The sequence below is a fragment of the Patagioenas fasciata genome, chromosome Z (genome assembly GCF_037038585.1).
Source record: "Patagioenas fasciata isolate bPatFas1 chromosome Z, bPatFas1.hap1, whole genome shotgun sequence".
Taxonomy (NCBI): domain Eukaryota; kingdom Metazoa; phylum Chordata; class Aves; order Columbiformes; family Columbidae; genus Patagioenas; species Patagioenas fasciata.
The window spans coordinates 59,003,958-59,028,233 of record NC_092560.1 but is presented as its reverse complement, the minus strand read 5'-3'; the positions used below and the strand labels follow the sequence as shown (position 1 = coordinate 59,028,233).

At 38.5% G+C, this 24,276-nt stretch overlaps 1 protein-coding gene across 5 annotated transcripts in view; it reads right to left on the bottom strand.

The window, feature by feature from the left end:
• ARL15 (ARF like GTPase 15) overlaps window positions 1-24,276 on the bottom strand; it is a 230,005-nt gene that overhangs the window by 74,599 nt on the left and 131,130 nt on the right. The window contains exon 7 of one of the 5 annotated variants that reach the window (XR_011736435.1): window positions 14,478-14,592. The exons of the other annotated variants lie outside the window; for them this stretch is intronic. The gene's annotated coding sequence lies outside the window, so the exon portion shown is untranslated. The remainder of the gene's footprint in view (window positions 1-14,477; window positions 14,593-24,276) is intronic. 5 annotated transcript variants of the gene reach the window in all.

Genomic DNA, 24,276 nt, shown 5'->3' with positions numbered 1-24,276 from the left:
ACATTGTTCGGGTCTGTTTTGATAAATGCTACACAAACATATTAGGAGTGAAAACACAAGAGGAAAACATATCATCTGGAAGGAAAAGATGAAGGAGATACCAGCCAAGTAACAAACGGCTACTCCATGTCTCTAGCTGCGTAACTGGCAAGTTGTATGAAGCAGCAGTCAGGGAGCAGGGTATGAACTTGCAGCGCCATAGAACCAACACAAGGAGAAGGGGAAAGAAAAAAACAACCAAACAAAAAGAACATGGCCCTAGGAAATCAGACAAGGCATAGAGGAACTGGATTCTCCATTTCAAGAAGTGCATAGGGTAAGCTATGGATGTTTGGTTAGGTTTTGTGTTACGTTGCATTTCAGTGGTTAGAAAACTTCAGTGGAGTGGTGAAGAGTCCTACTGGCTCAATGCAGAGTAGCAGTGCTAGCCAAGAGAACAGATAAACCACCCTAAAATGTCTGGTGCACCACAAGAGAGTTCTGTTTCAATGACATAAAAATACATGGCAAACCAACCATTAAAATCATTCATTCAAAACACATTTGACAGTTTTCATGAGGCCAGTTTTAAGATCATGGCTTTTTATTTATTTATTTAAGCACTTCTGAGAAGTTACAGGCCCTTTTGTACATAGGCTGAACATGGAATTGCTTTCTAAATCACTGCAAACACGGTTCAACTTGTTGTTGTTGTTGTTCACATTTTGCTTTCACTTTTTGCCTAAATGATTTTTTAAAACATTCTTAGCTTCTACCACCTTCTACCCATATTGAGCAACCTAGGATTGTAAACCAGGGTAGAGTTTTCAGGCTGAACACAGCGAATTCTCCACTCCCCTAATCCTGCAGAACCTCCTCCGCCTCACATCTGCAAGGCTGGAGAGTTGCCAGTGGCAGGTCTGTTCTTCATGGCACCATTCCTTCAGTGCCTGTAGGGATTTCACTGCAGAAGATAATTTTGACCATATCTTCCTAAAAGTTGATGCCATTTGATGATAGTTTGATAGCCTGTGCAAATTTAATCAAGGGTCTTGCCTGATTTCTGGAATAGTTAGCATTCTCAGTAATACAGAAACAACCCCCTGATTCACACTACCATGATTACTAGCAATTGTCACAGTTCAGACCCAAGCCTGAAGCAGCACAGGAATAAAACCACTACTTCCCCCTCCTGCAAACTGGCTTTTGAAGTCATGGCTGTAGCACACTGGGCAGCCAGCTTCTGGGCATAATCACAGGACAGTTTTTAGGACTAATCACCATGCACTCTCCACAGACTCTAAACTAAGTTTAAAATAATATTTGCATGAAAAGAAACTATAGCTGTAAGGAAAGCTAATTTTATGCTGGCATGGTTTGAATATTGTACCTGAACTTGCTCAGAAAGTATGTACCTTCTTTGATACAAAATTAGCTTTGGGTTTAACTATTATTTGTTTTTCAGCAGAACCTACAAACTATTTCTATTTGCAAGTACCTAAATGTAACAAAAAGATGTTCTCTCCACCCAGGAAGTTTAATTTTAGTAGCCAGAGGCTCCTGAAAACCCAGGTGAACCAAGAGCTGGCTCTCATCTTCCACCAACCACAAATGGAAAGGTGGAAAGTCCTAGAGAAGGAATAGCCCTAATCCTGCTAGTCCCACCTCTCTGCATCTCTTCTGCCTTTCTTCCATTCCATGCCTACCACCTCAAACCCAGTCACATTCACAGTCTCCCTCTGCAGGGATTAGTGGCCCTTTCCTTGCTGCTGTGAGAGGCAGGCTTCATCATCAGGAAACTTCCTTCACTGTAGCTAGTCTCAGATAAACAATTTTTCACTTGTTGGTTTTTGCTTTCTGGTAGAACTATACAAGAAAAGAGCCTACATTTTAAAACTTAAAATTCACTTGCTAAATACTGTTCATGGTTACTCATTTTTTCTGCAAGATTGTCCTATTCCAGGCTTTAGCTGCTGCTTCATTTCTACCAGATGCTGCAAATCACTGGGGAATATTCTGATTAATATTTTTTGTCATATGTATAAGAGAAACAAACTTTTATTAAACAAATTCCCATACATCATCTTTGGTTTTCACTTTTTGTAAGTTGAATTAGGAGTATTTTTCTCAATTTGAACAGTTCCTCCATTTCAAATGAAGAACTAATTGTTTTGTAGGTCCTAAAGCAAAACATTGGCTAACCTGCTAATAACTGAATAGCTGTGTGTGTATGTAGATATATATATGTATATATAGGTATATGTGTGTGTGTGTGTATATATCTGCACAAAAAGGCAGCCCTGAGGCTAAATTATCTTTTCAAGAAGACTCTCCCTTATTATTTTTACCATGGTAGATTTTACAAACTCCACTAGAGACTGGGGCCCCACTGTATGATATGCTGTACAGACATCTATTACAACTCGGATCCAGCCCAAGAGAGTTCACAAATCTGTATTTCTCCTATGATGCACATAAATACAGTGTGGCTGTTCAGTTCTTCAAAACTAGCCTGGATGACACACTTGAGAGCACAGACCGTCAAGCAATGATTATATTTCTGAATTTGACTATCCACGTATTTTTTGAAAAGCCTAGGGTAACACTTTGGGTCAAAAAATTTTTGAGGAGCACTGCACTGAAAGACAAACATCAAATGGATTTTGGCACCTTATAAAAGCAAGCCTAACTAAAGGTCAAGCAAGTTTCTAACTGCTGAAGCAGTTAAAAAGCACTGCTTTTGCAATGGCAAACTTTTTTTTCCATATGGGAAGAGGTGAGGTAAATGCTTCAGTCCAGCTTTAAACCAAAGAAATAGAATTGGCTTCTCATATTATCAAGAACGCCAAATAAAATAACTTGGTGGGTCTTTTCTGTTTCACTCGTCCCATGATGTTTCTCAGTGCTGCACATTTACAACGATGGCAGGTCATCTGACACACATGCACTCGTTCATTATTTTGTTTTACTGCATTGCCTGATGTGCAGCTGTAGATGCTGCACATACAAAACAGAAGCTCAGCCCCAGAGCTTACAATGCACATGCAACAACACAAACAACAGATGGATGCAGACAATATAAAAAAATGAGACAAAGCTGGTCAGAACATTCTCAGCACACTGGCAGATGACTGTTTTTTCTATATATATCTATTAAAAAATATATACATATATACATGGCAAGTTTCTTTTGACTATAGAGAGGCATATGCAGAGGATGAAGATTCTTGTTTGAATATTAGGTGAGCAACGGAATTTATCATAATAAACTGTGATAGAAGAATAGTACACTTCACATGGGCCTGCAAATGTTCCTATTAAACATTTTTTTCATGAGAAGTGTAGCGATGAATAAAGAGCACTCTCTCTCTTAATACTCAATTTGATCCCACTAAGAATCCCCAAGTAATCATTCCTCTTTTTTCCAAAGTGCAACAAAATAAAAAAAAGATGCATCGACAACATTTAACAATCAAATGGGTACAGTATATTTCTAAATATTTCAGTGGCAGTGACAGGAATATAAAAAAATAATTTTAGGAGCATATGAATAAAAAGATTCATCACAGTTCTATCATGATGAGTGTTCATGGTAAAGTAATGGACAGATTCCCTCTGATCTGATTTCAGACTTGTTTCAGTATCCTACTGAGTTGGTAACACTTTAAGTATAAATCTTTAAGGTAAACTGGGAACAGTATCTAATGTAAATGCAGCGCAACTGTTCTCAAAACTACCAGTTGAACAACTGTTCACATTCTTGACATTTCCCTACCAGAAGCAGCATCTCCCATTAAGTTGCTGACAAGGTGCTACAGTCCAAAACTGAGTTCATGGCATCAAGGATACTAAAACGTAAGCTGTTTACCATGAAAGAACGTAAATATTAAAATGACTAAATAAAGTAGGGGATCAAGGCTACTGGGTTCAGAAAGGTCTGTCACCTTGCTTTTTCGTCTGTGTACTTCCCCCTCCCTTCTCTTTTCTACTCATCTCACTCCTCTTCCAACATCTCTCCAGAACTCAAGAGGAGATCAAAGGATACTCCAGCCATTGTAAATCAAGTCAGAGGCTGCCAGGCCGTAGCACACAGCCAGGGCACAACTGCAGGGAAAGCAAACACAACCACACTTGCAACAGCAACAGACCTTAATAATTTTTAAAGGGTAGGAGTCACACATTCGCTAGTTTCACAATTACGAAACTGGAGTCTGTGGTTTACTCACCAATAAAAACAAGGTTACACCATATCAAGACATTCAGCTTTTTATTTTTTTTTTTTTTTTTTTTAATTCAGAAGCCTATTTTCATTGTTCTAGGAAATTACTGGTTTTTGAAACCCATCAGTTCTTTTTAAATGCTTAAGTTTATATTCAGCATGATTCAGTCTAATTTCTATTAACATGTCTGCAAGTGTAACAATATCCTTATCCTTTTCAAGCTGTTTGAATGCAGGGTTTTTTGCAGCGTTTTCTTTAAAAGTTTAGCTGGCTGTTTTATAATTTGTCACCTTTTGTCTTCTTTCAGCAGTATGTCATTAAGTCTTTAATTTGGCGTTTCCTGTTGTCTGCAGTGGGATATATGCTGTTTTAAATCCAAAGGATTGCAGACATAGATGGTGGGTAAAATCTGTGAACCATAAGTAAATTCTTATAAGGAACATACAAAAAAGATTGTTCTTCAGTCAGACTTAAGCCATTACTTTCTTCAAAAGAAGAAAAGACACAAGTTAAGAAAAAGGCACCGCCAAAGACCTTCTGCCCAAATGTGCATCTCCATGAAGTTTCCTGCTGAGTGCATATGAATGCACTGCGATCTGGGAAAAGGATCCAAATAGGATTTCAAACATCCAAAAATTTTAACTCAAACATTTAGGTATTTCACCATGCTGCTATTCATTCATTCACTGATTTTTTTTGTCTTAGTTTAAAGAGATGCTAAACAAAAGGAGAAGAGCTCTACATGTATTTACATTCCAAAACTAAGCTCCCCTTACCACCCCCCTAGTCTGTCAGCCCTTCATAGCTAAACAAACCGTAAAGTCTAGCCCTATGTTCTTGAAGCAAAGTCACAAACACAGAGAAAAGTTTGGTCTTTCAAGAAGAAAAAGACAAAAAGAATTTTTAATCTATTATAGCTGCCCATGTTGTTTTGACTATGAACGCCATCACATTCAGATAATACATGCAGACTAAACTGGTGGAGGAGTGGGATCAATTTCTTTACTATTTTGGCTCTACTAAGCTTTGCTCTTTGACAATTCCCCAGTCGTTAATAGCCTTTCCTGTCCTATCACTAAGACTGGCTCTTATATACAAGCTGTACATTTCGCAGAACTATTTTGCAAACAAAACCAGAGGACAAATATTTTACCATGTAAAAAGCAGGCAAGAACAACTGCCAGCTCTGTGCAGCAGAGGGGTTTCCACGGGGGATGCCTGACAGACCCCACTGCCTGGGTCGCATTTGACAGCTGCAGGGCCCTCTTGGGAGCTGCTGGGTGCTCTAGCCTCGGCAGGTCACACGATGTAAACACCAAAACCTGCAAGTTTTCCCCATTTCTGACACACCAATGTTTTTCACACAGTACACCAACGTATGGGCTAGGCTCTGTACCTTTCCCAAGGTGCTCAGAGCCTAAATAACATTAAAAAGGCACATGGTCCCATTGAGAAACTTGACACTACTTTCTGTTTGTACTGACTATTGCACATGAGTTCTCTACTGCTGAAGATGTAGAAATATCCCATTTGAAGTAGGGAAAAGCGTGAGAACAGTATGGGAATTTGCTCCTGGATTAACGAGGAGAGTCCTTCATGCACAGAAGAATCTGCTTAACCCATTTTTTAAAAAAGGATTTGATGAATTACGCTATCTTCTGTTCGTGAATCATATTTTAAACCCTAGTATAGTAAGTACACTTGAAAGCTTTTAAACATGGGAGTTTCGTGCAAAGCAATTTAACCTTATGTAAACATGTAAAATGATACATTAAAAAATATCTATCTACCTAACACAGCCTCTTTGATGGGAGTGGTAAACACTATTTTTGAAGCATTTACAGAATTACATTTTTGAATATCAGAAGGACCTGTTGCAACAAGGATGAGAAATTGAATTGCATAGTGTTCACAGTTTCAGTTCTTCTGGTGAGACACTGCTGAGCACCCACTTCTTTCTGAGCATTAAACATTCAACAACACTATTCTTAGGTGCTAAAATATACTAGACTACTTTTTATGACTGTTCACTATATGTTTTCCTTTGTTATTCAGATTCAGCCTTAAAGGCTGAAGGATACCAGAATCTGATTTTCAACCCAGCTTGCAAAAGTTTTGGCCTCCTCTGTGCCAAAAATATGGAAGTTCTATGGTCTCCAATGTTGTACAGGTTCAATTGGTTTCCCTGTATTCTGCTGTCAAAGATGAGGTAGAAATTTAGAATCAGTGTTCGTATAGCATATTTAATGCGTCATGCCCAGCATTAAGTTACATTTATGTTATTTTTGAGAGCCTTAATTTGTCTCTTTATTACTTTATAAAAAGAGTTTAAAGGGGTTTGGAAGCCATGTGCTGTCACAAACTCAAAAGGAAAATTCTCCTAGAAATGGTGAAAACTTTTCTAGAGGCTTGTCTATGTGCGGAAGGGATTGTGAAAACCTGGAAATACTACAGCTACTCCATCCAAACTTCCCTACCGACACTCTTACTGAAAGCTTTTCTGTGGTTTAACTTAACCCACTTTCAAAGTGAACTAAAAAAGGCACTCTTAACATCCTCTCAGAGAACTACTGTAGACGAGCTATTCCTTGAGAGCTATTTTGGGTTATTTCTCCATGTAGACAAGCCCTAAGTGATACCTCTCTTGGCGTATTTCCTAACATTACATCATCAAGCACAATGCTTCAGTCTTTTGGAAAAAACATTGTGGGTATATCCAGGTACTGTGCATTCCAAGTCCTCTAAACTCTTATATACTGCTCATCTTTATATGGCCTGGTGTATATCGACAAGCTTTCATCAAGCTTTTTTGTACAGAAAATGTGAAAGTCTGAGCATTCCTCTGGCCTGTTCTAAAGATTTTCCCTATTATCTTTCCTGCATACAAGGACATTTTTCATCTATGTTAAAAATAAAGTTCCCCAGCTTTTTGTGTGTTTTTTTTAAACAACAAACATTCAGAAAATTGCTCTATCAATCTAGGAAATTAAGTGTTTAGAACTCCAAAAACATCTACATAAATTCTAGGTGATGACTCAAAATCATTCTTTTTCTTCACCTTCATAAGAATACATTACTGGTTCTGATACAGTAGTTACGTTGCTAATCCAAAACCTAACACTGTGCACTCAATCTGTCCTACAATGACAGAAAACATGTGCAACTGTGCAGCTACATCCACAGGAAAGAGGTGTCCAATAATTTTAAGACAGAAAACAGCAAACTGTAGACTCCAAGGAGAAAATAAAGCAAAACAAAATGTAATTTCACACTTTATCAAATGAAGATCTAGTGAATGGGTAAACACGATGTCTGTCCCTTTTCAAAAGTATAAGAAATTCTGTCAGGCAGCTACCTCTAGCTAAAGTCACCAAACATATCACTAAATAACCCTCATTTGTCAGATGATACTCTGTCTAATCCTTACCTGTTAACATTATCAACATTACGTAAAAATTACTTTATTTCAGTTAATTACAAGTTCAAAACTGCTAACATGGAATTGCAATGGCTATCAGTGTTTCAGATATATTTTGAAGATAATGCCACATACATTTAAAAAAGCAATACAATCAGTTTTTCCCTTATCCATAAACAAAATCATGAGGAACTGGCACATAATTGTTATTTAGGCACGTGCAAACCCAAGTCTGAGCACACAAAAAGCAGGTCTGCCAGAAATGAATTATTCAGTGTCAGGGGGTGGTAAGGCAAAAAAAAAAAAAGGCAATGTAAAACCATTTATTAGAACAATGTTCCCAACATGACAACAAATGGAGCACTGCATAAAATAAAAGAAGTGTTCTGGACATCATCACAAGGCTCTTTATGACCTGGTTACAGGAGTTGTGGGGGAAAAAAAGAAAAAAAAAAAAAAGAAAAAAATAAGGAGTCACACTCAATGACAAAATGATTATTCTTCTGATCTGCCACACAAACCCAAACTAGCCAGCTAGCATGTCCTCCATCAATGAACACATGCACAGTTTAGAGAGCAAGAGGTATGAGGAGTGGCTAAAGTCACTGGGTTTGTTTAGCCTGGAAAAGAGGAGACTCAGGGGAGACCTCATGGCGGCTGCAGCTTCCTCACAAGGGGAGGAGGAGGGGCAGGCGCTGATCTCTTCTCTCTGGTGACCCGAGGGAATGTCAGGAAGATGTGCCAGGGGAGGTTTAGTTTGGACATTAGGAAAAGATTCTTCCCCCAGAGGGTGGTGGAGCACTGGAACAGGCTCCCCAGAGAGGTGTCACAGCCCCAAACCTGACAGTGTTCAAGAGGAGACTGGACAATGCCCTCAGACACATGGTGTGGACTGTGGGGTTGTCATATGGAGGGACAGGAGTTGGACTTAATGATCCTTCTGGGTCCCTTCCAAATCAGGACATTCTATGATTCCATGATTCACATCAGAGTCTGAAGTGGCATTGCCAGGCTTACTCTGCCTTTAACATAATAACCCTTTCCAAGAGCCCATTACTGCTTCTGAGTCCAAGCTAGCTTGAACATTCCTTCTTTGCTGTCCATATTTTAATAAAATATATTGATTGTGGATCAAATCAGCTGCCAGAAGGTTGTATCTGTCTCACTGTTTGAAACAAATTTAAAGCTCTTTCTCTAATATCTAATCTGCAATCATTAGCAATAAAGTCCCTCCATATGTTAACCTGACAACTCCACACCAGTTATCGTCCTCAGCTCCTGAAATTTCAATAAGGTTGTAGAAGCAAACACTCAAAAGTGAGGAAAACATGAGATAAGGCTGCTTACGCAGTCTGCATATTGCCTTCTTAATTGCCATTAAGATAGTAAAGTAATTACACACATCAGATCTCATTTTTTTTAAAGATGCCTCCTTGATTCCATGCAACTGGGCAGCATCTACAGAATGAGTTCTCCATGTCTCTCACCCCTCTCACCCCTGTGCAGGTCAGACCAATACAGGAAGCATAATCATGTAATTTGCCTGACACACTGTGGCTAACCCACAGAGAATCTACTTTACTATCATACAGTTAGAATGCCAGAACATCTCAGTTTTACTTTATTTGGTTACACTGAATTCCACAATTACCAAAAGGCAGTTGATTTCAGTGGGAGCAATGCATGGTGCAAAATAGGGTGAGAAACCACTGTTTTGGGTTCTATTCCTAGTTTAAGGGCCAGGCTTCAAAATGTGTTCAGGCATCTTCAGAGGAAGGACGACGCTGGAGAGGATTCACAGCAGCGTAGCCTTGGGTAGGTCAGAATTCCTTCCTCAGTAATGAGTGATTATGAAAGCACAGATTATTAACATCAATCAGCAGACATGACACCTGATCTCATGCTTTTCTGATTACCTGCCCCAGGACACCTTTGTCTGGGCCAAAGGGTATTTAGAAGGAGGAAAGCAGCTGCAGCCACAGCCACCGCTATTTTATCTGCGTCCTGTCTGGAGTTTAAATTGTGTGTGTCATACTGACGCAAGATGCTAAGATGGTTCAAGTGTTGTGCTAATAATGCTTAGCAATTTTGGCAGTAAGCCAGGAACACATTGTACAAAGCAAAAGCTAGGCAGACTACAACAATTTTCAACGGCTTATAACTTGCTTGACTCCTTCTTACTTTCTACCTTTCTTTTGCAGGAAGAGAAGTAAATAGAAGTAGCTGGAAGTAAATAAGAATATTTCAAACCAGAAATAATTTATATTGAAAGACCTACCAAAAGTACAGCAAATCTGCACTTCCCCTGAAAAATTCAGACATCATCTCCATGGTAAAACAACAGCAAAACTCCCTTACAATAGTCACTTATCAGCTGCAAAACCCTTATGAGTTTCATCTTGTAAAATCCCTGTTCTACAGTTCTGATAAGGCATTTGTAAAAATGCCAGAAGTTGTTTAAACGGGAAGGACTTATAATGTGAACTTGTTTTACTGGTAATAAATCCATCTATCAAGATAACAACTTAGAGCAACTAACTGTATAGAGCTCCTCTGAAACATTGTGTACAGTCCTAGACATAAACAGGGCCCATCCAAGCCTTCAGGAGACTATCACCATCTCACTTTATACAATTGAGCTCTTAATTACATAAACTTTTATTACTTGCCACATACACTTTTGCAAGACATTTTAATTCAGAGGAAGAAAAAAAAAATCCCATTTAGTTACAGAAGCAATCAGCATGACAGCAGGAAATTAATTATTGCATGACAGTCTGGAACTGTTGGCCAAGCCAGCAGAAATCCAAGATTTTCAAAAAAATGTTTTCTCTGTATAAGCCTTGATTTGACCTAGGTAGAACCTTAAACAAACCTGGAATTCTTTTGTAAACTTTTAAAGGTCTTGCCTGCAGAAACACATTTGCACAACTGATAACATCATCCTAGAGTTGTGTCTAGTCCAAGCTATAACAAATTGACAAACACTGGGAGTAAGTGTTCCCAGAAAAGAACCTTGTTTAGAAGTTTCAAGTCGAGGTAATTTAATGCTTAGTGAGTGAGCTTTAGCCGTTTTGGAACTCAATTTTCAAGAGGAAACTGAGACAAAGACAGACATTTTCCTATAGTGTGTAGAACTAGGTTGTGAGAAAGCATCAAGAGAACTGAAGCTTTGGACTGATCTCCAGCAAGGTCCAGGCTGATCTATTGGTCTTTGACAGCTTTTCAAATCTAAAATGTAAAATCCCAGGACAGAGATTTTATATGGCACAAAGCAAAAATGCATCACTTAAGATAAATAACAAATACTTCAAAATCTGTATCAAGCATTTAGTTTCAGATAAGACAAAAATTTCCTCTCATGTTTCTAATTTGGCATGACATTAAGCACAGGTAATACTCTTTAACACCTGTCATACATAACTCAGGTCTTAAAGTGGGCTCTGTTATGTACAGCAGCAGGTAAATTAGTTTTTCCTTTTTCCCAAGACCACCATGACTTTCTCTCCCTAAATAAAAAATAACAAAACCAAAAACCAACCAACCAAAAAAATGCCGCACCACAACAAAATGTAACAGAATAGAAGCCTTAAGCATTTTCACATCTTTCACATCATCTTTTTCTATACAGAAACAGGTGATGAAAGAAGCAAAGACCTATCCTGGGGATAAACAGATAGTAATCAAATAATCTGTGGAGAAGAGCCTATTGTATCAAAGTGTTTCTCTGGGAGATAAATGGAGCATAACATGACCACTGGATAAACCCTATGAATTTTCAGTCACCTAAGCAGACTAAGCTTTAACTGGTGTTCTTATAATTAATCTATTTCCCAACATCCTGTATTGTAAATCAACTCTTTGTATTAATTTAAAATCTGACAATTTTATTTTTAAAAAAAGCTTATAAAACATATCGTGCCTTGACAATGCAACTCCAGCACAATAGAACTGTCTTCACTCTCTGAATTATTCACAGACAATATCCTGTTCATCTCAATACAATTTTATTCTTACAAAAAGCAAACAATACAACTGATTCGGGGGGAGCTGCATCCCATCTTGTCCTAACCAGTCCGAAGCAATTCTACATGAGAAAATTCCTCTGGATATTAGTTAGACTTCCTTAATGAAATTCAGGTGTAATCCCTAAGGCTCTAAAGCAAAGGGTATCTTTAGCTCAACTACAGAATATGGTATTTGCCAAAAGGGGATTAATTATGTTTAGATGTGTCTACTGTGAATACCAACAAGTCTGGAGCCACTATTTAAAATACATTTCCAAAATTCACTCAACTTAATATTCAATAAGGAATAAAACAAACAGTTTATAAAATGAACTAGCAAATACTCTTTAAGATTAGAAATACTTTGTTTTCATTAGTTTCAATTTTATTAAGGTCAAAAATTATATGATCTCCTGCTCTTGCCATCTTCCAACATTATTGTAACATAAGTTTTATAAATTACCTGTAGTAAATGCCAAGCATGGACCTCTATGATCAACTCACATACACAGAAACAGATTCAAAACTAATATAGTAAAATGTATTTACAGAAAATACTTATGGGGAGCAAAATATTCAGTTCTGCTCCCAGACTGACACAACAGTCTGTGGTGTGATCCACAGAGGTTTTCCACCAGCACACAATGGGGCCCAATGAATGTTTGTCTCGTAACTTGCTCTCTCCCTCGTGTTTTTCCCAAAGTGAAAGCTTTATCCACTCATAATATTTTGGAAAGGTTTTGTATTTCTTTTGATAGTTTTCATGCAGTCTAGATTATGTACAAAGCAAAGATACAGTCATGCCCTACATTTCTTTTGGCCAAAACGTATTTCCCAGCAGTTTGAGTCTTCAGATTTTTTTTAATTATTATTATTTTTTTCGATACTTTCAGCCTGTCAATCCATCCTCTCCCACCTGGGACCATAATGTACTCAGTAATCAGAGCATTCCACTAGTCAACAGGGTCTGAGACTGCTATTTGTTGCCAGACAGAGCATATGTATAAGAAAAGTAAAAATACTGACTGAAGAAAAACAGCGTAATAGCTCTAAATGTAAACTGTGAACGGACATCATCCTAAACAGCAGCCCTTCCATTCTTCTGTTTCAGGAAGATGAGGAAGAAATTGTTGCACATTTCAGACAAATATCCTCAAAACTGAATGGTATTTCAGACTTCAAAAATCTTGAAAATGTTGCGATACTGCACTTTGGAAGTATAACATTCTAGCTATCAAGCCACTAACAAAAAGTGCAAATGAGACATATATAGAATCTGTTAATGCATGTATTTTTGCATGGAAACTTAGTGTCAAGAAAAAGGTACAACATCTTGAAATACCAGCAACCCAGAGCATTTCCAAGGTTGCTAAATCACCTTGCTGTTTTCTTACACAGGCACTATAAAAGCTAACACAAGTGTCAAAGGCCAATAACCACCAATATGCTGCCTGAGATCGTAACACTGAATTCAGAATTGAATTTGATTTAAAAAAAAAAAAGTAATAACAGAAATCAGGCCCTTTCACTTAACTAGCAGGATAATGTATTCCTAGGCACCCTGTGATACAAATGCCGACAACAGGAAATAGATAAGTCACCAAGAAAACAAGAAAAATAGAGTATTGGCTATTACCTACAGAGTTGTCTTGCCTCTCACATGTATGAATAAACAAACTGCATTCTGTTAACAGAAGTATTTTTCCCAACTCCTGTGTTAATTTTATAGACTAACTGCCAAGTTCTAGGAAGAGAGGCTTAATATAGATCAAAAAGCAAGACCCTGCTTTCTATTTACCCACACTGGAAAAGGAACTGCCAGTGTGAGCAAAAGGGTAAGACTGTTCTGCTTCAGCATGGGAACTACAGAGAGAGGCACCTGCAATGACTGATGAGGGGACCAGATGAAGTAAATAACCCCATCCCTGCCCTTCTCCAGCTGAAGGTCCAGAAACAGCCAACCTAATTCATGCACATGTTTGAATGTCCAGTTCTTCAGCCTAACATAACACATTAAATATACAGACGTTATTCTAATTGCCAAATCCTTTTAGAACTTATAAATTGGTAATACATCAAATTGTCAAACAACTATAAGAACACACTGCTTTTCATTTTTAAGTACCAAGAGGAAGCTCCTGTCACCCAGTTCTTCTATCAAATACACTTTAATTTTGCATTTATTCTCATTCTGACAGCTAAGGTATGTCCCAGCTCATTGTAAAAAAACCCTCACACTGCAGCAGAAAGATCTGGAGGTATTTCCAAATTGGAGGCAATAGACACCAACTAACCAACTCAGTGCAAGCAGTACAGCCAGTAAAAGTAATTACACAATAATACAATATGTTAAGTCCAAAATCAACCAGTTTTTACTGGATGGCCTTCAACTTCTAAAATCAACCTTCAAAGGAAGAAAGATTGTACACAGAGTCTTATACAGAGTAAAAGAATAAAAACATTACTCCCTTACTATTGCTACTCCTTATTTATCTGAAGGAGTATTGTACTTACTCTATTACTAGTTATACTGCAAGACGGGGAAGTTTTTATAAACCCTTTCAATTCTGTATCCAGTTCATTTTAATTACAGTATTTAAGTTTTCATTTTTGTTTTTGCTGAAGAAACCTCCCCACTTTTGCCAGGATTAAGCTTGGATTTCCACAAGGTGTTTTTTATCCAGGCTTGTACAGCAATAAACAAGGAGTATTTGGGATGAATTCCTGTAGCATGCCACAGGTTATTAAAACTGTGAAAAAATCAACAGGAGCAAGAGACTTTTGAAAAAGGTAGGCAAACACAAAAATGAAAGGGAGAGATGCAGCCAGGCAGCGGTTCTGCCCTCTCCTCACCCAAATGTGGCATCTGGGGAACGCAGTGTCCTCCTCCTGTTATAGAGACTGTCTACCTCCTCCTCTTTCCTACCATCCTAGGACCCGGGACCTCAAGGGCTGTGTCTAGAAACACCTGTAGTGAGCAATAAAAAGGTTAATGAAAAAAATCCTCCTCTTACTAAGTTTCAAAGCACATCCTTTTTTGCCAAGGTCAACAAGAGCAACACTCCAGGCTTTGAAAGAGACTACTCTGGTTTTTACATTTTTAACTATTATAACAGCCCAGGCCAAATACGTTTGATGGGAGAATAAAGGTATGAAAACTGTTTGCACGAACTACTTTTTAGGGGATGGTTGCGGGAGGAAAAGTTGCAAACCATTATTAAACAAACATGTCAACAGCATATTTTCGTGCAAGTTATTTATGAAAAAAACCCCAGCCATACAAAAGCAAACAACCCAAGCTCTTCTTGTGAGAGTTATAAGGCAAGTCTCCTGCAGCATATCACATGTGCACAGATTGAGGACCTCCCTACAGCTCTGACCACTGGCATCTCATGCTGCAGCCCTCTCCTTACAAAGGTCTCCTGTGGGATTGATTTTTCTCCACCCAGCTGCCTGTTTCCACAACATGTGTAGGAGCTTAATGGTCTCTGAGATATTGCCATCAGGATCTTCAGCATCAGCCAGCCAATAAATTTTAAAAGTCTAGTTTCAAATAAAAGTCCAAACTAAGCACAGGTAAAAGGGATGGATATTCACAAACGATTGTGCCCCGTGGCAACAGATCATCCTGAGTGCAAATCATGCAGCACATACAAGACAACCAAGTGATCCAGTCAACATGAGTTTATGAAAGGCAGGTCCTGCTTGACCAGCCTCATCTTCTTGTATGACAAGGTGACCTGCTTAGTGGATGAGAGAAAGGTTGTGGATGTTATCTGCCTAGACTTCAGCAAAGCGTTTGACACCATATTCCCACAGCATTCTCCTGGGGAAACTGCAGCTCATGGCCTGGATGGGTATGTTCTGCGATGGATAAAGAACTGGCTGGATGGTCGGGCCCAAAGAGTTGTGGTGAACGGAACCAAATCCAGCTGGTGGCCGGTCATGAGTGGTGTTCCCCAGGGCTCAGTATTTGGGCCAGTTCTGTTTAATCTCTTTGTCAATGATCTAGATGAGGGGATTGAGCGAACCCTCAGTAAGTCTGCAGATGACACCAAGTTGGGTAGGAGTGTTGATCTGCTGGAGGGAAGGCAGGCAATACAGAGGGATCGGGACCAGCTGGATCATTGGGTGAGGCCAATTATATGAAGTCCAAAAAGGCCAAGTGACCTGCACTTGGGTCACAACAACCCCAGGCAGTGCTACATGCTTGGGGAAGAGTGGCTGGAAAGCTGCCTGGCACAGAGGGATCTGGAGATGTTGACTGACAGTGGCTAAACATGAGCCAGCAGTGTGCCCAGGTGGCCATAAAGGCCAACAGCATCCTGGTTTGTATCAATAATAGTGTGACCAGCAGGACTAGAGAAGTGACTTTCCCCCTGTACTCGATGCTGGTGAGGCCCCACCTTGAATCCTGGGTTCAGTTTTGGGACCCTCACTACAAGAAGGACATTGAGGTGCTGGAGAGAGTTCAGAGGAGGCTGATGAAGCTGGTGAAGGGCCTGGAGCACCAGTCTGATGAGGAGCAGTTGAGGGAGCTGGGGCTGTTCAGCCTGGAGAAAAGGAGGCTGAGGGGAGACCTTATCGCTGTCTGCAACTGCCTGAAAGGAGGTTGTAGCGTGGAGGGTGTTGGTCTCCTCTCCCAAGTAACAAGCGATAGGATGAGGCAAAATGGTCTCAAATTGTGCAAGGAAGGTTCAGACCGGACATTAGAAAAAATTTCTTCACATAAACGGTTGTCAGGCATTGGAACAGGTTGGCCAGGGAAGTCGTTAAATCACCAACTCTGGAGGTGTTTAAAAGACTTATAGATGAGGTTCTTAGTGACTTTGTTTAATGCTAGATTTAGGTTATAGTTGGTCTCAATGATCTTAAGTGTCTCTCTCAACCAAAATGACTCTATAATTCTAACAGTAACCTGTGCACCGACTGCACAAGCCTCTCGTCAATCCATTTTCTCTTACTTAGGTAACTACAGCATTATATTGTCTTTATCTACCCATCCTGACACTACATAGTCTTCTAAGTCAAATATCCTGCAGCCAATATCCTACTCCCAGACCAAACAAAGGCATAAAATCTAAGATCTGTTATCTTCAGTTTTCTACAATTCTGCCCCTTCTTACCAATTCACAGTTATCTTACAATAGACACAACTCTTGGCAGTAAAGACGCTAGCTGTCATCTAGTATAAATAGAAAAAAAGGAGGTGAGGGGCTGAACATTCTACCAGTAGTTTTTACTGTGAGGATGAATGAATATGATGGAGAAAAGTGGAAGTTCCCTCTGAAAACACCAGACATGATCCCACAATACTGCTGCTGGCTATTTCTGTGGAAGAGCTAAAAACCTAAGTGTCATCACATTATACTTCTTCAAAAGCTACTGTTTATCTGCATGCTCAGAAAGGCCTTGCTCCCATTGTGCAATGTGCAGTGCCCCAGACAGGCTGTCACACGTTTGATTCTGCATACATAAGAAGAAACCTTACTAGAACAACACAACAGGAAAAACTTGAAATCCCCTAAACTAGTAATGAAAAATAGTGAAATAATCAACTATGACAGATCTTTCAGTACTATTTAGGAACTTTTATTTTAACAACACCCAAACCCAACTCATATGCTGTGAAGACACATCTTTAGACACACAAAGTTCTTTTTCCAAGCAGTGCGGGCCAGAAATACAGTAATTTGAATATGTTTTGCAGCCGCTTTGCAAAGTTTTTCAAGATACTGTGGATTTGTCATATGGTCAATTATACTCTTTAAGTGTGATCACTACAGAACACAGATTCAGGAATAAATATACTCCCTGAATTTGGACCTTGAAAACTGTAAACTCCAGAGCTCCACATAAGAGCTGTTTTACTCTGAGAGATTAGATGCATGGACTTAAACTGAAACACTCCATTCTCAGAAGGACGGAGACCTGAACATGGAGTGTTCTAGCTCAGTTTGTCCTGGAATTTATCTAAATCAGCATTTTTTTGTTTTGTTTTCTTTTTTCTACTGAGAATTTTGCTGAAGTGTACAGGACTTCCCATTTTACACTTAGCATTTTTAAAATGGACTTTACAACTCAATGTACTTTGTAGTTTTTATAATGTATACAAATACATATTAATAACTGGAACTGAAAACTGATACTTCACCTTAATGCTGCAAAAGAAATAATTTCAGTCATCATATAGGTTGTTCTGTTTCTGGCTGCTGAAACAGAGTGACCACTAAATTTCCAAAACAACAGTTGAATGCATTCATCATGATTTTAAAAGAACTCCACCCTCATAATTATGCCAAGTGAAAAATACTGTCAAGTTGCCTGTAAAATGGGGGGGACACGCTTGAGATTTTTGCAGCGGGTTTGGTATAAGATGAGGAATTTCCCAAGTGTTATTTCATACTATTACATAGTATGGATTTATTTTTTGTAATGACACTAGAAGTGTTTTCCTGTTTAAATGGTAGCCTGAAAAAATAAATATGTTGGAAAAAAGGTCCACAACTGAGATGTCCTCTTAGCCACTTTGTTGATGCTCTGGTTTCTCAGCCTAAAACAGGACAGCTACTGGAACAAACTAAGGTATACCTGAAAGAGGATATCACCATTTGTGAGGAAACAAAGGGATTAAAACAGGTATCCATACAACTTGTACATGTACTTTTCTTGTACTGGATTATCCAACCTACTTGATAAAGCTTGCCATAACCTAAATATACCATAACACTATGCACATATTTATTTAGCCATTACAAAACCTGTCTACCATCTTTTGTTTTCCTTTTTAAGTAGAACTGAATGCAGCTCAGTGACACATTTGTAATCTTTAGTAAAAATTTGTAATTTGATACAAAAGTATTTATAAATCTTTGCTTCAGGCTGAAGCTAGAAGTCTGGATTCACACAAAATGGTGACTTAATTTAAATGACAGAATAATTATGGAAAAGTAAAGAAAAAAACATTTGCTGGGATACACCACCAGCATGTTGAATATTATAACATGCTAAATGATTATGAAGGACAGTGCTTGACAAGGCTTATAGCTAGACCAATGTAGCTTGTTTCATGGCATGTTCATGCTGAAGGCCTTAGAACTATGGTTTTTTATAAAGCATTTATATACACATTGATATATATATATATATATATATATTATACATATTTTTTTTTCCAGCTAGGTCAATAAATATTCATATTCTACGACAGAAATACACAACCTCATTAGAAAATTTCACAGAATAACAGAATCATATAATGTCCTGAGTTGGACGGGACGCACAAAGATCATCAAGTTCAATCCCCGTACCTCCATATGACAACCCCACAGTTCACACCATGTGTCTGAGGACGTTGTCCAGTCTCTTCTTGAACACTCTCAGGCTTGGGGCTGTGACACCTCCCTGGGGAGCCTGTTCCAGTGCTCCACCACCCTCTAGGTGAAGAACCTTTTCCTAATGTCCAACCTAAACCTCCCCTGGCACATCTTCCTGACATTCATTCGGGTTCTGTCATTGGTCACTAAAGAGCACCTAAAGATCAGCAGCTGCTCCTCCTCCTCCCCTTGTGAGGAAGCTGCACCCACCGTGAGGTCTCCCCTCGGTTTCCTCCAGGTTGAACAAACCCAGTGACTTTAGTCACTCCTCATACGGCTTCCTCTCCAAACCCTTCACCCAATTTGTGGACCTCCTCTGGACACTCTCCATTTTGGTTAAATAGAAATAATAACTACATAGAAATGAGTAATTTCTAAATAGATATTAGGAAAGTAGCATTCTCAGACACTGGTCGAACAAATCCAGTACAAGTTTTACCACTTTATTAAGCTGTGGTCAAACTGTAGATAAAAATATTCTCAGACAGCATGAGATGCAAAATCAAAACAAAAACCATGGTCCAAATCTGACAGGCTAAGGAAGTTATCCTCTGTTTTTCCTCTTTCCAGAGAGCCAAGGTGTCAGATAAAACACTAGCATGACTGGAAGATATAGCCCATTCTTTTTATGGCTTAAAAACAATAACCATATGATAGCAGATTGGAGTTACATCTGTTTGCTGCAAAATATCTTCTGAGTTGCAGAGAAAGAATTTAGCAATCGTTGTAAAACTATCAGAATGATACAGCATGTGTCTGCCATTAACAAAACATAGAATAGCAGGCAATGAATTCTTCAGCACATTTCAAATTAGTATGTGATTTAAAGGAAAAATACAGAACTCTGACTTAGATACACTTAAGAAGTAAGAGCTTTGGGAAAAATCAGAATGGGATTCATTCACATTGACTAAACCTTTTTGATTATACGGGATAACTGGCTATCGTACTGAAGGGAGAAATTATGACCAAAAGTTGATGACTAAGTTACATGATTAAATAATAATTACTGGTAAATAATAAAGTATCTATCTGCCTAAAGATTTCACAGCCAAAAATCTGCTTCTTAGGAAAATATTTTCATTGGTAATAATCAAGATTTCTGGTAACATAAAAGGCATGCACTTTAAGGTGGAATAAACTCTGGTGATCTACCTATTCACCTCCCCATATTGCTCTTAAGTAAAGCAGCAGGTTTTTCTAATGTGATTTTAACACAGCAACCTGGCACAGGGAGCTGTGGCACTGAGAAGAATGCCAGCTTCAGCCAGCAGTTGCCACAGATCCTGAACAACTTCTCTTTAGGAAAGACCATAAGTCTGTCATTACATGTCTTCCCCTTACCCCAGCCAGCTTCTTGGCTTTCCACCCCAGTTAGAAGGGAAGGGTTTTCAGTTCCTTTGCAGAACTACTGGATTTATTTCTAATCTGTATTTTGGAAACAATTTTAAAAAAAAAAAAAAAGGAAATAAAAACGTTTCCACACAGCTATAGCAAAATAGCTTGAAGAACACATTTTTTGTGTCACCTTCCCAATCCAAGACAACTTCTTACAGTAAGATCCTAGTACTTGTCCTGCTATAATTTTAAAGGTTGGAATTCTTGAGCTTTATATCAAAAAGCAGGAATTGGACTCGACAATCCTTTTGGGTCCCTTCCAACTCAGGACATTCTATGTATTTCTGTGTACCTAAGCTGTATATATTAAGCTCTCTTACTCATTCCTCACAAATTGCTCTTAGCAAACTCCCTAATGTGGGGTCAATTTGTATGCAAGAATGCAGGTGCTTATTGTCCTGGCACTGAGATGTTTGAAAGCGTCTGGGCAAGATACGCAAGGTGATCTTGAATACTATTGCATACAAACATACTTCATTCTTGGGTAGGTCAGAGATATTTCCCTCCCCAAGTGAGATTTATTGGAAAGTATTACCAGGATTTTTTCAATACTTTCTGAAGGCTTCGATTACATATTTTTTGTGCTAATATCTCCTAGGCTTTTCAGAACTTGTTATGGATATGTTCCCAGAAGTTTCTTAGCCATTGGTTCATTCATTAGCAATAGCAGCACTATATTTTAAAGAACCTGTTAATAAATTGCATATCTCCAACTTACACATTTGAGACTAAAAAGCCTTGACTCTTTTGCAGGAACACACCATGACACAGGTGGTGTCCACATATTTTCATATGCTATTAATAACAAGCCTTCTTCTCATGTTGGATACTTCCAGGAATTTTCTTCAAAATTCATGATTATTGTTGTACATTAAAAGCCATACCTATTACTAAAATACATGTTTTTAACAGGGTGAAGTGCAGTTCTGTCAGCCAGATGATAACCAACTCCATAATTGTTTACTAAAACATTTCATCAGCATTTAACCCTTTAAGTCTTTAATACTTGCCAATTTTGGAAGCATTTTATTCTTGGGAGCCAATACTTTCACTAAGAATGAGCCGATACATATATGCAAGCCGCAAGTAGTACAAATGACTCTTAAGTATATATACTATTCCTTACTTCTATATCCTCCATAAGCTGGTCATTTTTTTCCCTTGTCAGTTTATACTTCTTCCTCTCCTGGATAGCTTTCAACTATGTGACAATGAAGAAATCAAACACCAAAATAGCAGCAGTTACATATCCTCTGCATGACAGTGTAATTTCTTCTGCCTTAAGGCAGTGTCTAGCACTGAAATCAGACTGTTTACTTCTAACTGGTGATATATTACACCAAAGACTTAACTCTTGCTTATATAACACTTGCACAAAAACCAGTTTACTCACAATGGTCCTTTTTAGAGTCCAAGCCAGCAGCTGCTTTTACAGCCAAGGCAGTGACAGTACTTGGACAGAACCCTAGTGCTTATGTGAAAGTACAGAGGAGCTCAAGCCCTACTGCTACTTGTATTCCTATAAATAAGAAACAATAAAGCAAATATCTATGTGCATTCATTCTTTTGGGTTTAGAGGCTGTTTAGCATGGTCACAAGTTTCATATTGTAAAAGAAATTATCTTAAAGAGTTTTCAAAATATTATTTGTACCTAAAGTCTAACGTATTTGAAACAGATCTTTCACAGGTTAATTAAAAAGAAAATATCTGTACGTATCTCAGAAATCAGTATTTCTATGCTCATGTGAATTGGGATGCATGAATTCTGATAACCATATGAAAACCAAAGAGGGAAAACTTGAGCTAAAATGAGCAAATGAAAATGCAGCAATAGATACTATGATTTCCAAAAAAGGAAGAAAATAAAATTATTAGCTGCACATATTTTATAAGCATTTGCAGAATTGCAAGGTATTAGCAAACAGAGTCAGAGAGCTGAGAGGACAACGGCATTCACGTAGGTTAGAAGAACAGCAGTCTATATGCACTGCTGCCTATATAATTTAGCACACATGAGCAGTTTCACCCATGCCCACCAAGTTGTCTGCCGCATAACCAGATGAAGTTGCTAGTGATTACCTGTTCACTGTCATCAAGTGTGAAAGAATTTCACATCATAATTATTTTGCCAAAATGGTTCCTTTACAACGAACTTTTCAGATACATCTGTAACAGTAAACTGAACACATCCATGAGTATATTCCAGGGAACTGAGGTCAGCAAAATGACATGTGTCTAGGGTGGTAAACTCCCCTAGTCTGCAAAACAGAGTGGCCTCACAGAAACAGCCTTTTGGGAATGATCACTGGAACACCGACTACCAAACAGTGTCCAGGAATTAGCTCACTGGTTTTGGCATCAAGTCAATGAGGACATTTCGCTGTAAAACTTTTAGTTTGGACATAGCTAAGGAAATGTAAAATGTTCCCAGGTCTAGCCTGCATCTACACAGAGAGAAACTGCAGCCCATCAAAGTGCCTTCAACTGGTACAGGAGAAACAGTTCAGCATCATGTTAAATAAAACCAGGCAAAACTGGAGCAAAAAGCTGAAGAAATAGGTACTTCTTCATTACTGCAGTGAGAAGGTAGGTAAGGGATGGCATATTAAAAACTGACTGTATCTCCAAGGAGGGCATCTGGTTAAAAACTTCCTTTTCTCACCACTCAATGCAGAGAGCCAGATAAATGACCCTATTCCTGTGTTCATAACCTACATGGTCATCCTACTAATCATGGTTACTCTACTCTCCCACATCACATGACACAGTTATCCTACTTCAGAGGAGTTGTTCCATCCTACCCTGTTTCCTCAGCCTGGCAAACAGGTCACAGGAACAAGCTGGGGACAAACAATGCCAGGAGCAATTAGGAAATAACCATGACCTTCACTCTGCAAGCTCCTAGATCTGATAACGTTACAGCCTCAGAAAATGGTGCATCTCATATCTCAGCTGCTTCTGCGGGGAATGAAAGGAAACAGCCATGGCTGACTTACATAAAGCACACATTCACAAAACCATGCTTTTGCTGGGTGCATTTCTCTGTCCTTCTACATACAGTTCAGATCTATAACTTGGGCCACATTCTATGACATTCCTTAAGGCTGCACTATTTTAATATATAGTCTAGTTTATGACAAGAATAAAGCAGGAGTTTCCACATCTCTGTACTGTACAAGATTGTTCACCATACTAGGAAAGTCCACTGCCTTATTTTGGATTGTTCACCATACTAGGAAAGTCCACTGCCTTATTTTGGAAGATCTCTGTTTTGTTATTGGTTATAATCTATCATGCACAAACTAGCTTAATTAACTTATATAGAATCATAAAATCATTTTGGTTGGAAGAGACCCTCAGGATCACCAAGTCCAACCATAACGTAACTCTAGCACTAAACCATGTCCCTAGGAACCTCGTCTAAATGCTTTTTAAATATCCCCAGGGATGGTGACTCCACCACCTCCCTGGGCAGCCTGTTCCAATGCTCGACAACCCCTTCTGTGAAGAATTTTTTTCTAATATTCAATCTAAACCTCCCCTGAAGCAAGTTTAGGCCAGTTTTCTTTAGCAAATTTTACACGCTTGGGAGGCAAACTTCTCTAGCATTTTTTAACATCTAAAAAATTCCTACAGTCATGCTCTTTATCTGTAATAACCGATAGAAATTATAAACGGTGTGCAAAAAAAATTCTAATTACCAACATTACCTAAAATTATTCTATGCAAGTGTTATTGCTGGCCACCTTAATGAGCACTGCCTCATAGTATTAATCAACATAAAAAATATATATTGTTTACATATTACAAAAAAGATTGGTTTTATACAGTTATTTTGAAAAGAAAACCCTCATCTTTTATAGGTGAAAGATGAATA